Consider the following 10,496-nt stretch of genomic DNA (forward strand, 5'->3'; position numbering starts at 1 on the left):
TCCTTCCATTCCATATCTTTCAGGCTAATTAAAAACAAATTAAAATCATATTTAAAACAATTCATACTGCGTAACAAGGAACAAGCTGTATCAACCCAACAGATTTTTCCAGAGTAAAGCAACTTCTGTGCTGCCTGTAGCCTGAAGGGCTTGATTCTACTTTTAATATCTATTAGGCCTTGTCCACCCTCACTGACTGGTAAATATAAAATAGCAGCTTTTACCCAATGCTGACCTGACCAAAAAAAGTCATTTATTTTCTTTTGTAAAAAATGAACTACTTCATCAGGTGGATTTAAGACATTTAGTTTATGCCAAAGTGCTGAAGCAGCTAAATTGTTTGCAACCAGGACTCTCCCCCTAAATGATAACTGAGGAAGGACCCATGTCCACCGTGACAAACGTTCACACATCTTATCATACAATCCTTCCCAATTCTTTTGGATATATTTATCAGTTCCTAAATAAATACCCAGAATTTTTAGACCTTCTTTACCCCATTTCACACCTCCTGGTAAAACTGGTTGTTCTTCTCTACACCAATTTCCCAAAACAAAACCTTCACTTTTTCCCCAGTTTACCTTTGCTAAAGAGGCATTTTCATGCTTCTTTAAAGCTTCTTTTAAAACAACCACATCTCTTTTGCTTTTGATAAACACAGTAATGTCATCAGCATAGGCAGAAAACTTAGGTTTAACTTTTTGTCCTTCAATTAGAACGCCATCCAAATGATTTCCCAATTGATGCAGCAAAGGTTCGATGGCTAAAGAATATAGCATTCCTGACAAAGGGCAACCTTGTCTAATACCTCTATGTACTGACACTGGTTTACTTAACCCTCCTCCAACCTTTAGCATTGTAAAAACACCAGAATATAAAAGTTTGATCCATGAAATAAAAAGATCACCAAAACCAAAAGCTTTAAGGGATCTAAATAAATAAAAGTGACTGACTCTATCAAAAGCCTTTTCTTGATCAATTGCAAAAAATCCAATATTGTCACCATCTCTTTTTGCAATATCTATTATATCACGAACAAGAAAAATGTTATCCATTATAGTTCTGTCCGGAATACAATAAGTTTGATATTCATTTACTATATGTTCTAAATTCAATTTCAATCTATTTGAAAGACATTTTGCCAAGATTTTATAGTCAGTACACAAGATTGACACTGGTCTCCAGTTCTTTAAAAGACCAAGATCCCCTTTCTTTGGTAACAAAGACAAAACGGCTCTTCTACAGCTTGTTGGCAGTACTTTTTTCCTGTAAGATGATTTAAAAACCTCAAGCAAATCTTCTTTTAATAAGTCCCAAAACTGTTTATAAAAATCGTCTGGAAGTCTATCAATCCCCGGGGCACGTCCAATGGATAGTTGTTTAACAGCCTTTGTTAATTCATCAATATCAATTTCAAAGTCCAGTTGATTCCTCTGTTTATCAGTTAACTTTGGTAAATCTTTGAAAAGTTCATCCATACAGCCAATATCACATGGCCCATCCGAAAACAGTTCTGTATAAAAATCAATAGCCATTGTTCTCATTTCTTTAGGATTAGTCGTTACTGATCCATCTGATTTCTTTAAATGTAGCATTGCTTTCCGCGCTCCTTCCTTCTTTTCAAAACTAAAGAAGAAAGAACTTGGTGCATCCATCTCTCTCACGGAAAGAAAACGAGCTCTTATTAATGCTCCTTTAGCTCGTTCATGAAAAAGTGAGGCCAGAGCTTTCTTTTTTTCATTCAGTCTTTCAGTTGATTCACCATTTTGGCTAATTAGACTTCTTTCAATTGATTTGATTTCATTTTACAACTCCATAACAGTTTTTTTAAAACAATGATTTGCATTTGCTGTATAATTTTGGCAAAAGATCCTGATGTGTGCCTTTCCAACATCCCACCAATGCACAACATCATCAAATTCAATCTTTCGCTCTCTCCATTTTGCCCAAAATAAATAAAATTTTTCACAAAAAGAAACATCTTGCAGCAATTTTACATTAAAATGCCAATAATAACTATGACATCTTGTCTTTTGTAAATTAAAAGCAATCATACATAAATGATGATCTGAAAAACCAGTGGGGTAAATACAGGCCTTTAAAATTCTATTACACTAGTCTTTATTAATATAAAAACGATCTAATCTAGCAAAGCTGATATAATCACTAGAAGATTTACACCAAGTATATTGTTTTTCTACTGTATTGTAAAATCTAATGTGCAATTCCAGTCACCACCCAACACAAGACAATTATTTTTTTCATATTTCCCCAACATATTTTGACAATTTTTAAAAACCTTTATCCTTTCTGCACCACTATTAGGTGCATATACATTAACAAACACAAATGGAAAACCCAACAGATTAACCTGAACTGCAAAAATTCGACCTTTCTCTATTTCATCACTACATACAAAAGTCATTGTAATTTTCTTTGAGAATAAAATGGCAACACCTCCTTTTGTATTAGAGCCATGGCTTAAAAAAATTTGCCCTCCCCACCACTTTTTCCATTCTAATTAATTAGCTAAGTCACTATGTGTTTCTTGTAAAAAAATTATATCCATATCTTTATTTTCAATATATTCTCTCAACACTGCTCTTCTTTTACCATCCCTTCCTTCATTAATATTAATTGTTCCCATCTTAATACTCCCCATTAAAAGAAAGGAAAGATCAAGAAAGAAAAAAAGAAGGGTTAGCAAAGAAAACAACAGAGTAAACACCCCAAGTGACTTCCTCATTAAGGAGTTATTAAACCTTTTTCAAGGGCCATTTTTCTTCTCAATTTTGTTACAATTTTTTTCAATCTAAATCTTTTTCTTCTACTTAATTCAAAATTCTTAATTCAAAAATGTTTTGCATCAGGGAAAAATTCGTTAATCTCAATAGTTTTTCCAAATGTCGCATCCAAGAAGTCATTAACCTCGTTCACTGTATATAACTGATCTTCACCAATTTGAGAAAGAATTTCCGATGCTTCTGAAAAATTATCATCATCCTCATTGTCATCTTGCTCATCAGTAGTATCAGTTAACTGGGACAAAAAATCTGCCCAGTAACTTGTACATCCTTTGTCACAACCTTTGATAACTTAGCACGAAGACCCTCTTCATCACCATTATCACCATCACCAGCACCTACACACACATTTTCTCTCCTTTCAGAGCCACTACCAACTACACTTCCACTTTCTTTTCTTCTGATTACATTTAACTCACCTACATTTTCATCTTTGTTTTCCTCATCCATTGTTGTTTTGTTTGGTTCTTCACTAATCTCTACATTTTTTCCTCCATTCTGTACACTAGGAATGACTTCATCATTGTTTTCCAGTTGCGTTTTACTATGTGGGCAAGCAATCTTTTTATGCCCAACGTCACCACATTCGAAACATTTCAAATTTCCGGTGCTCGCGTAAATCATATATGATTTACCCTCATGTTTAATTCGGAAAGAAATATCAAGCGATGGTTGATCAAGAAACATAAACACATGACGCCTAAAAGACAACACGTGTTTCAATGCTTCATTCCTACACCTCAACGGAATCATTTCCATTTCGCTGGCCATTTTTCCAAACCTCAACAATTTTTTTTCAATGTCACTGTTCAGTATGAAAGGGGGCACGTTAGAGGTCGTAACTTTTACAGATTGCGACACAAGTGGTGAAACAACAGTAAACGCTCCATTTATCCAAATGCCAATTTCAATTAGTTTACTCACCATACTTTCATCTTTAAGGAAAATCACCACCGCTTTGTTCATCCTTGATGCTGAAATAATATTTTCGTATCCAATTTGCTCACCAACCGTGACAAGCACATCTTCTACATTTGAATCGGCGTCAGGTACACACCTGACTCCATGACGGAGCGAGAGTGAGGCAACACCCCCACTTGGGTGAGCCTCCATCTCAGGCCTCCGCCACGAAATCTAAAAACTCCTCGAAAACGAAACGTATAATACTCAAAATTAGATTAATATATAAACTAAACAAAATAAAACATAAAAGAAATGAAAAATGGGGGAAAAAAACTTAACAGAGTAGTAGAGAAACCCAACACTCCTCTCACCCGTTTGTTGCTCCCATAACCCAAACTCCCAACATGCAAAGCGAGAGCGAGAGAGAGAGAGAGAGAGAGAGCGAGATATGATTAACAGAATTCCTATTAATGCATTTCAAAGACCCAAAGTTCAGTTTTCATCTGGAGGTACTTGCTTGCGTTGACTTAAAGGTGAATTTCCCTCGTCGTGCAGAGAAGGGTTTCCCAAGTCGATGATTGGTCCAGGTCAGGTCCGTGTGGAACAATGAAAGGAAGTCTCCTTGTCGCTGGAGTTGAAGCGGCAAAAGTCGTTGGTTGAACTTTGCGGTGAAACTTAGGACACAAGTCTTTCAGCGGTAAAGGAAAATTAAGTAAAGAAAAGAAAAGTGAGTGAAGGTTGGATGGCTTGAATGAGCGGCTTGTCTGTTCTTCTTGTTACTCCATTGTTCTTGGTACTTGTCTTGGCTTCTTTTCCAGAACAGAACCAACTCCTAGTTCACTATCTTGCAATATGATCATTTAAACTTAGTTGTTTGTCACACCTCTGAGGAGTCTTGGCCAATCAGACATTGTCCTGTTTTGAGAGGGCCTTCCTCTGCCCCCAATAAAACATAAGTGTTACATCCCGGTCTGTCTCTGCTTTAGCAGAGTGCCATTTTAACATAATTTCTATTAACTGGAATATGATACATTTTAAACAGATTTCATTCAAGCCATGATTTACGAAAGATGAAAAGAAATAAATCAAGTCCAAATAAGGCATACTTTCAGTCATTCAGTCAAGAGTTAACATATTTACATGAATTGTGAGTGTTCTAAAGCCTAACTGTTTACAGGTAGTACTTGTGGACACATAATGCAAAATGTATGTAGTTAAAAGATGTTTGATAAGTCCATTAAAATTGTTGGAACAATTTTGAAGCAGTTTTATTTGTAGAACAGTCTCTTTGGCTTTCCTGTGAAGTAAGGAAACAAAAGGGGTCTGCATTGTCTCTCTGTTTCTTTGCTCTGGTGATCAAAGGATCTATCTTCTTGGGTGACCCTTTGGTATGTCACTTCTCGTGCTATCAGGAAGCATAGGGTGTCGTAAAAATAATCAGCCTTGGTTCTCTCTGTAGACAAGCCGGAGCCGAAACCTCGATTCTGAATTAGAAATATGTTTTGAAAGAATCATCTGAATGATTCATTTGTCTGGTTTGTCCACAGTTACTACATCCCAAACTTTTGAACGGTAGTGTATAAGAGTGTAACAGTTCGTAAACGGGAAGAAGGAGGCGGGAACTGGCGAACATTCAACGTAACTTTAATTCAAAATAAACAAAGAACAAAACGAAAGTAATGCCGGCAGACCCTTACGGACGTCTGCCGGCCACACAAACATAATAAAATGTAAAATAAAGTCCAGGCCTGGTCCTCTCTCGTCCTTCACGATCGTCGCTCCTCCTTTTATGCTCCCGGTGCTCCTCCGTGAGAGACTCAAGGCCGGTGCGCCTCCCAGGTGATGCTCATTATCACTTGCGTCACCGGCCTCGCGCCGTTCCCTCACGGCTCTCGCCCGCCCTGGTCGCCACATACCCCCATCGCCCCTCGCAGGCCGGGGGGTACTCCCGAGACTGCGCTCTACTCCCCCCCGGGGCCTGTCTCGGCGGCCGCAGCACCTGGGGGTAAGGACAGACAAGACGAGAGAAAGGAGATGGAAGCAAGGGGAGCGACAGGATGAGAGAGGGGAGAGAGGAAAAAAAAAAAAAAAAAATTCTGGGTCCGGTTCCCAGACACACTGCTGCTCGGTCCTCAGCCAGCCGGGAGGCTCTTCCTCGCGGTGCCATGCGGTGGCACTGGACGCTCGGTGGACGGCCCGATCCTCGACCGCCTCCTGACGGCCGGCGATGGCTCCTCCGACTGAGGGCAGCCGGCAGCGAGTCCCCCGTTCCCTGCTCCTCCCCTTTATGGCGGATGGCAGCAGGCTCCGGCCCACAGTGAACGGCGGCGACTCCTCCGCTCCCTCTTGGAAGGCAGCCACCCCACCTCGTCCCAGGGGCACGGCCTCGAGCTCTCATCCCACCTGTCACTAGGCTCCAGCACCACCGCCTCGGGCAGCCTCTCGCGGTCTTCACACTCCCGCGCTGCCCGAACTCCGCAGCACCGCGATCCCCCTCAGCAGCGAGGGCTCTCCGACAGCATGTCCCTCCTTCCTCCCGGGTTTCAGCACCAATGTAACACAGTTCACGTTCGTGTATGGGAAGGAAGAGGTCTGGGACGGCAAACAACTGCTGACTGAGCTTTTATTGAAACCAATGTTCAACAGAAAGACAATAATAACAGCAACACATATAATCCACAAAGGGCTTCACTCCAAGTAACTTGCTGTGTCTCAGTCAGCAGTTCCCCTCTCTCTCACACACTCCTGCTTCTCACGGCGTCTTATCCTGTCTCCGCGCCAATCACTAGAACGAGAAACAGGTGTTTGTGATTTGCATCCAACCCACTCACTTACCAAGCGTCTCCCGCTATTCTCTCCAGTTGCAGACCTCGCTGAACCACTTCCCCCTCGCCACAAAGAGATATAAGGATTTTTTTGTAGTATATAATATAGTCAATAATAAAGTGTATAATGTCAATAAAACAGTACACAGCAAATAAAAAAGTAATGTATTAAATAATAACAACTACCTTCTAAACAATGTTTTGTTCCGTATTTCAAGAATCAGTTCCTTAAGCAGCCTGTTAAACGGCTCGCAGTCTCAGACCCTCTCTAGGACGGCAAGCCATTCAAACAATAGAGGAGTGTGAACGACGTGTGTTTATGGGCCATTGCAGTTCTTGCTCCAGCCTACAGGGGTGCTGCTGAGTATGGGCTCAAACACTCACACACCTGTAGGACCCCACTTGGTCAAAAATGAAAAAAATTCACCAGAGCGTTTTTTACTTGATTTTAACATGATTTAAAGCATGACCAAGTGGGGACCTGAAAAATGTCCCCTCTTTGCTCGGTGGTGTTACGACACCAATGTCCCCTGTTAGATAGGTAGACAAGTACACACACACACACACACACACACACACATATACATTATGCACTGTCTTTTTAAGGAAGAGAACGAAAAAACTTAATTGTTAGGTTCTAAATTTTTAATAGCATTAAAATGCATGGAAATGCAAACACAATAGAATAATATGTAATGTAACTAATATTTAAACTGTAAAACATCTTTATTTTTTATTTACAAATGATTATTTGTTTTGTTCAGTCAGTTACAATATGATGATATGATTCATCATTATCCATTCTTACTTTCTGCCTTAAATACGATATTTCATGGTGAATATGATAAGACCAGCTAAGCTAGCAGGTTAGGTGACGGGCCATCTTCTGTGGTGACAGCAATAAATAAAGAGGTTAAGCTGGCCATTGTTTCAGTACTGCACAGTTAACGCTGTATTTTTAGTCCTGTTGTACCCCGTATCTAATCTGACTCAACCTTGAAGAGATGAACATTAGAAAGTGCACACGTCATTGGGAACATAAAGCATGCAGGACAAGAGAGCTTTCCTGTTGTCACCTACATGGGTCGTTCACACAACAGCAACACTGGAAGTCCAGACATGGTTGTCTGCTTAAACAGTGAGGTTTATGCTAAAAACAAAACAATGACAAAAAATCTGTACTGATGTAGACTCCATTTGCTGAAATTAATCCACATTCTTGCAAATATCCTCCACAGTAATGTTTTTTTTTTTTTTTTTTTGCTGTCATTGTGTTTTAAATACTATTGACACAATAACACTGTCTTTTAGAACTCCTTTACAGCATAATTGAATTCTGTTTGCATATTTTTTTTTCCCTATTCATCACTGTAAATCTGCTTTGAAAGAATCTGTATTGTATAAAGAGCTATATAAATAAAGGTGACTTGACTTAAACTGCATCCTCTGCTTTTCTTTACAGGTATGGTTTGTCCATGTTTGAATGTTACACATTCCCATTGAGATGTGAACACTTAATGCAGTGTGGAAATAAACACTTGGAAATAAAATACTTGTTATTAATTGATTGACTAATGCTAGTGCTATAGTAACTAAATTGTGATTGGATACTAAAAGTCTTTGGTAGAAAGTTGAGAGGGTAGTGACTAAAGTTGGCATCATCTAAAGTGGTTCACACTATATTTTTAGACTATTTGTTCATTGCAACTAATCTCACTTAACCTTGAAGAACATTTGACACTGTGAACTCAACGGCAGAAGAGACAAAGCGTGGCTATAATAGACTGTGGGCCTTCATACATTAAGTATGCATACCACTCAACAATTTGGGGTGAGTGGTAAGGAAAGTGACATTAAAACATTTATAGTTTTGCAAAAGATTTCTATTTTAATGAAATGCTATTCTTTTTAACATTGTTCATTAAAGAATCCTGAAAATAATCAACAATCCATTAATAATAATAAAAAAAAAAAAAAAAAAAAAAAATTTCTTGAGCACCAAATTAGCATATTACAATGATTTCTGAAGAATCATGTAACAGTGAAGACTGAAAATGCAGCTTTGCCATCACAGGAACAAATTACATTTTGAAAAATATTAAAATAGAAAGCAGTTATTTTGTTGTAATAATATTTTACAATATAACTATTTTTATTGTATTTTTAAACAAATAAATGCAAGATGTTTGTACATTGAGTATGAGTATTTTTCCAGAGTATGAGTAGGACTTACTTTTATTTGACTTTGTGTGTGATAAAGATCAAGAATTTGTTGTTCGTTTTTGCTGTTAAACTCATTTTTGCTGTTAAAAACATGATACAAAAGGTCAGTGGAACTTTTCTAGAGACAAGTTTTAAAGGGGTGGTTCATTGCGATCTCACTTTTTTAACTTTAGTTAGTGTGTAATGTTGCTGCTTGAGCATAAACAGTATCTGCAAAGTTACAGCACTGAAAGTTCAATGCAAATGGAGATATTGTCTTTTAAAAGTTATGGTAGTTTAATGCCTACAAAAACGACCGGTTTGGACTACAATGAGCTTCTTCCCGGGTTGGTGACATCATAAACCCTGCAATTAACATAAACACTGCCCCCGGGAACACTCAACAAAGTGGGCGAGGCCATGTCGCATGCATACAAGTCTTCTTCCTAGGGACACTGGACTTCGGGAACAATGTTTAAAATTTATCTTTAATTCTGTTCCTGACAATTGTAATGCTAATTTAGCTGTCTGTGCTGCACATTTTTCGAAAGACAGCTTCCAGAATCTACACGAGTTTAATGCTGGATTTGCACAAAGGCTATTACTGAAAGATGGGAGCAGTTCCCACTTTGCTGGGACGTAAACAAAGACCAAGGTGGTTTGGCTTCGCTAGCCAGTTAGCTAAATTCTATTTAATTTCTTCTCCAACAAACGCCTACAAACACCAATAAACTTCTATGTAAGCACACCAGCGAACTTCTGTTGGTGTTTGTTGGCGTTTCTGTTATCAGTGTACAGCATTGTTTCATTACGGCTTTTATGTGGTGTGTACCCACATGCTCGTTCATAAATTAACTACTCAGTAACTACTACTCAGTCATGTATTCAGCTACAGTAAAGCTTTAATCAGAACACTATAGGGCAGTAGTAACATTTACAAGTGACAGCATATCTACACACTTTGACACAAATACAAACAAAAATACTTAACATTCATAAACGTCCATTAAAAGCCATGCTTGCGGAGGTTCTGCTTGACCCTCTTCATCATTACTGCTATCTGGGTCTGATTCGGGCTCAAATTGATATGGCAATATTGTAGCCATTATTTACATTTCCACCGAAGCAAAGACTGGACTTTGACCAAAGCACATGCGATGTTTGCCCATTATGGTAAGGGGCGTGGCGTTTCCGGACAACGTGACTCGTGACAACGTATTCCAGACAGCAAATCACAATACACAGGGCTAGCTAACCAATCTCAGTCCATTGTGTATTTCTGAGGGATGGGCTTCATAGAACCAGGAACTCAACAGAGAGTTTTTAGGAGAAGGGAAACAGCGGTGTAGAATAAAGGTAAAATTTTAGCAAATTAGCTCAAAATAAATATGAATAATTAATCATAACTAGTTATAATTAATTATTAATATTTTAATCAGTTAATAAAATTAACTTAATGTAATAAAATTAATATTACAATCAATTAACCTGTTGTTCAATGAACACACAGTGTTAATTGTTTATTAATTCTAAGAAATGTTAATTTCCAGGTTATGGGAAATAACAATCTTATTCTACTAAAAGCCTGTAGTCAGGACCTACATGAATAGGGACTCCCGTATATGAGCGCAAAACACAGACAACCTTACGTGTGACATGAACAAGACTTTATTAACTAGACTAAACACTTAAACTACTCTAACATTCACACACATACATGCATACAGTTTACCAAGAGAGAGAGGGCTAAAGCAGAGTACAG

Source organism: Megalobrama amblycephala, linkage group LG14, assembly GCF_018812025.1.
Source record: "Megalobrama amblycephala isolate DHTTF-2021 linkage group LG14, ASM1881202v1, whole genome shotgun sequence".
Lineage (NCBI taxonomy): Eukaryota > Metazoa > Chordata > Actinopteri > Cypriniformes > Xenocyprididae > Megalobrama > Megalobrama amblycephala.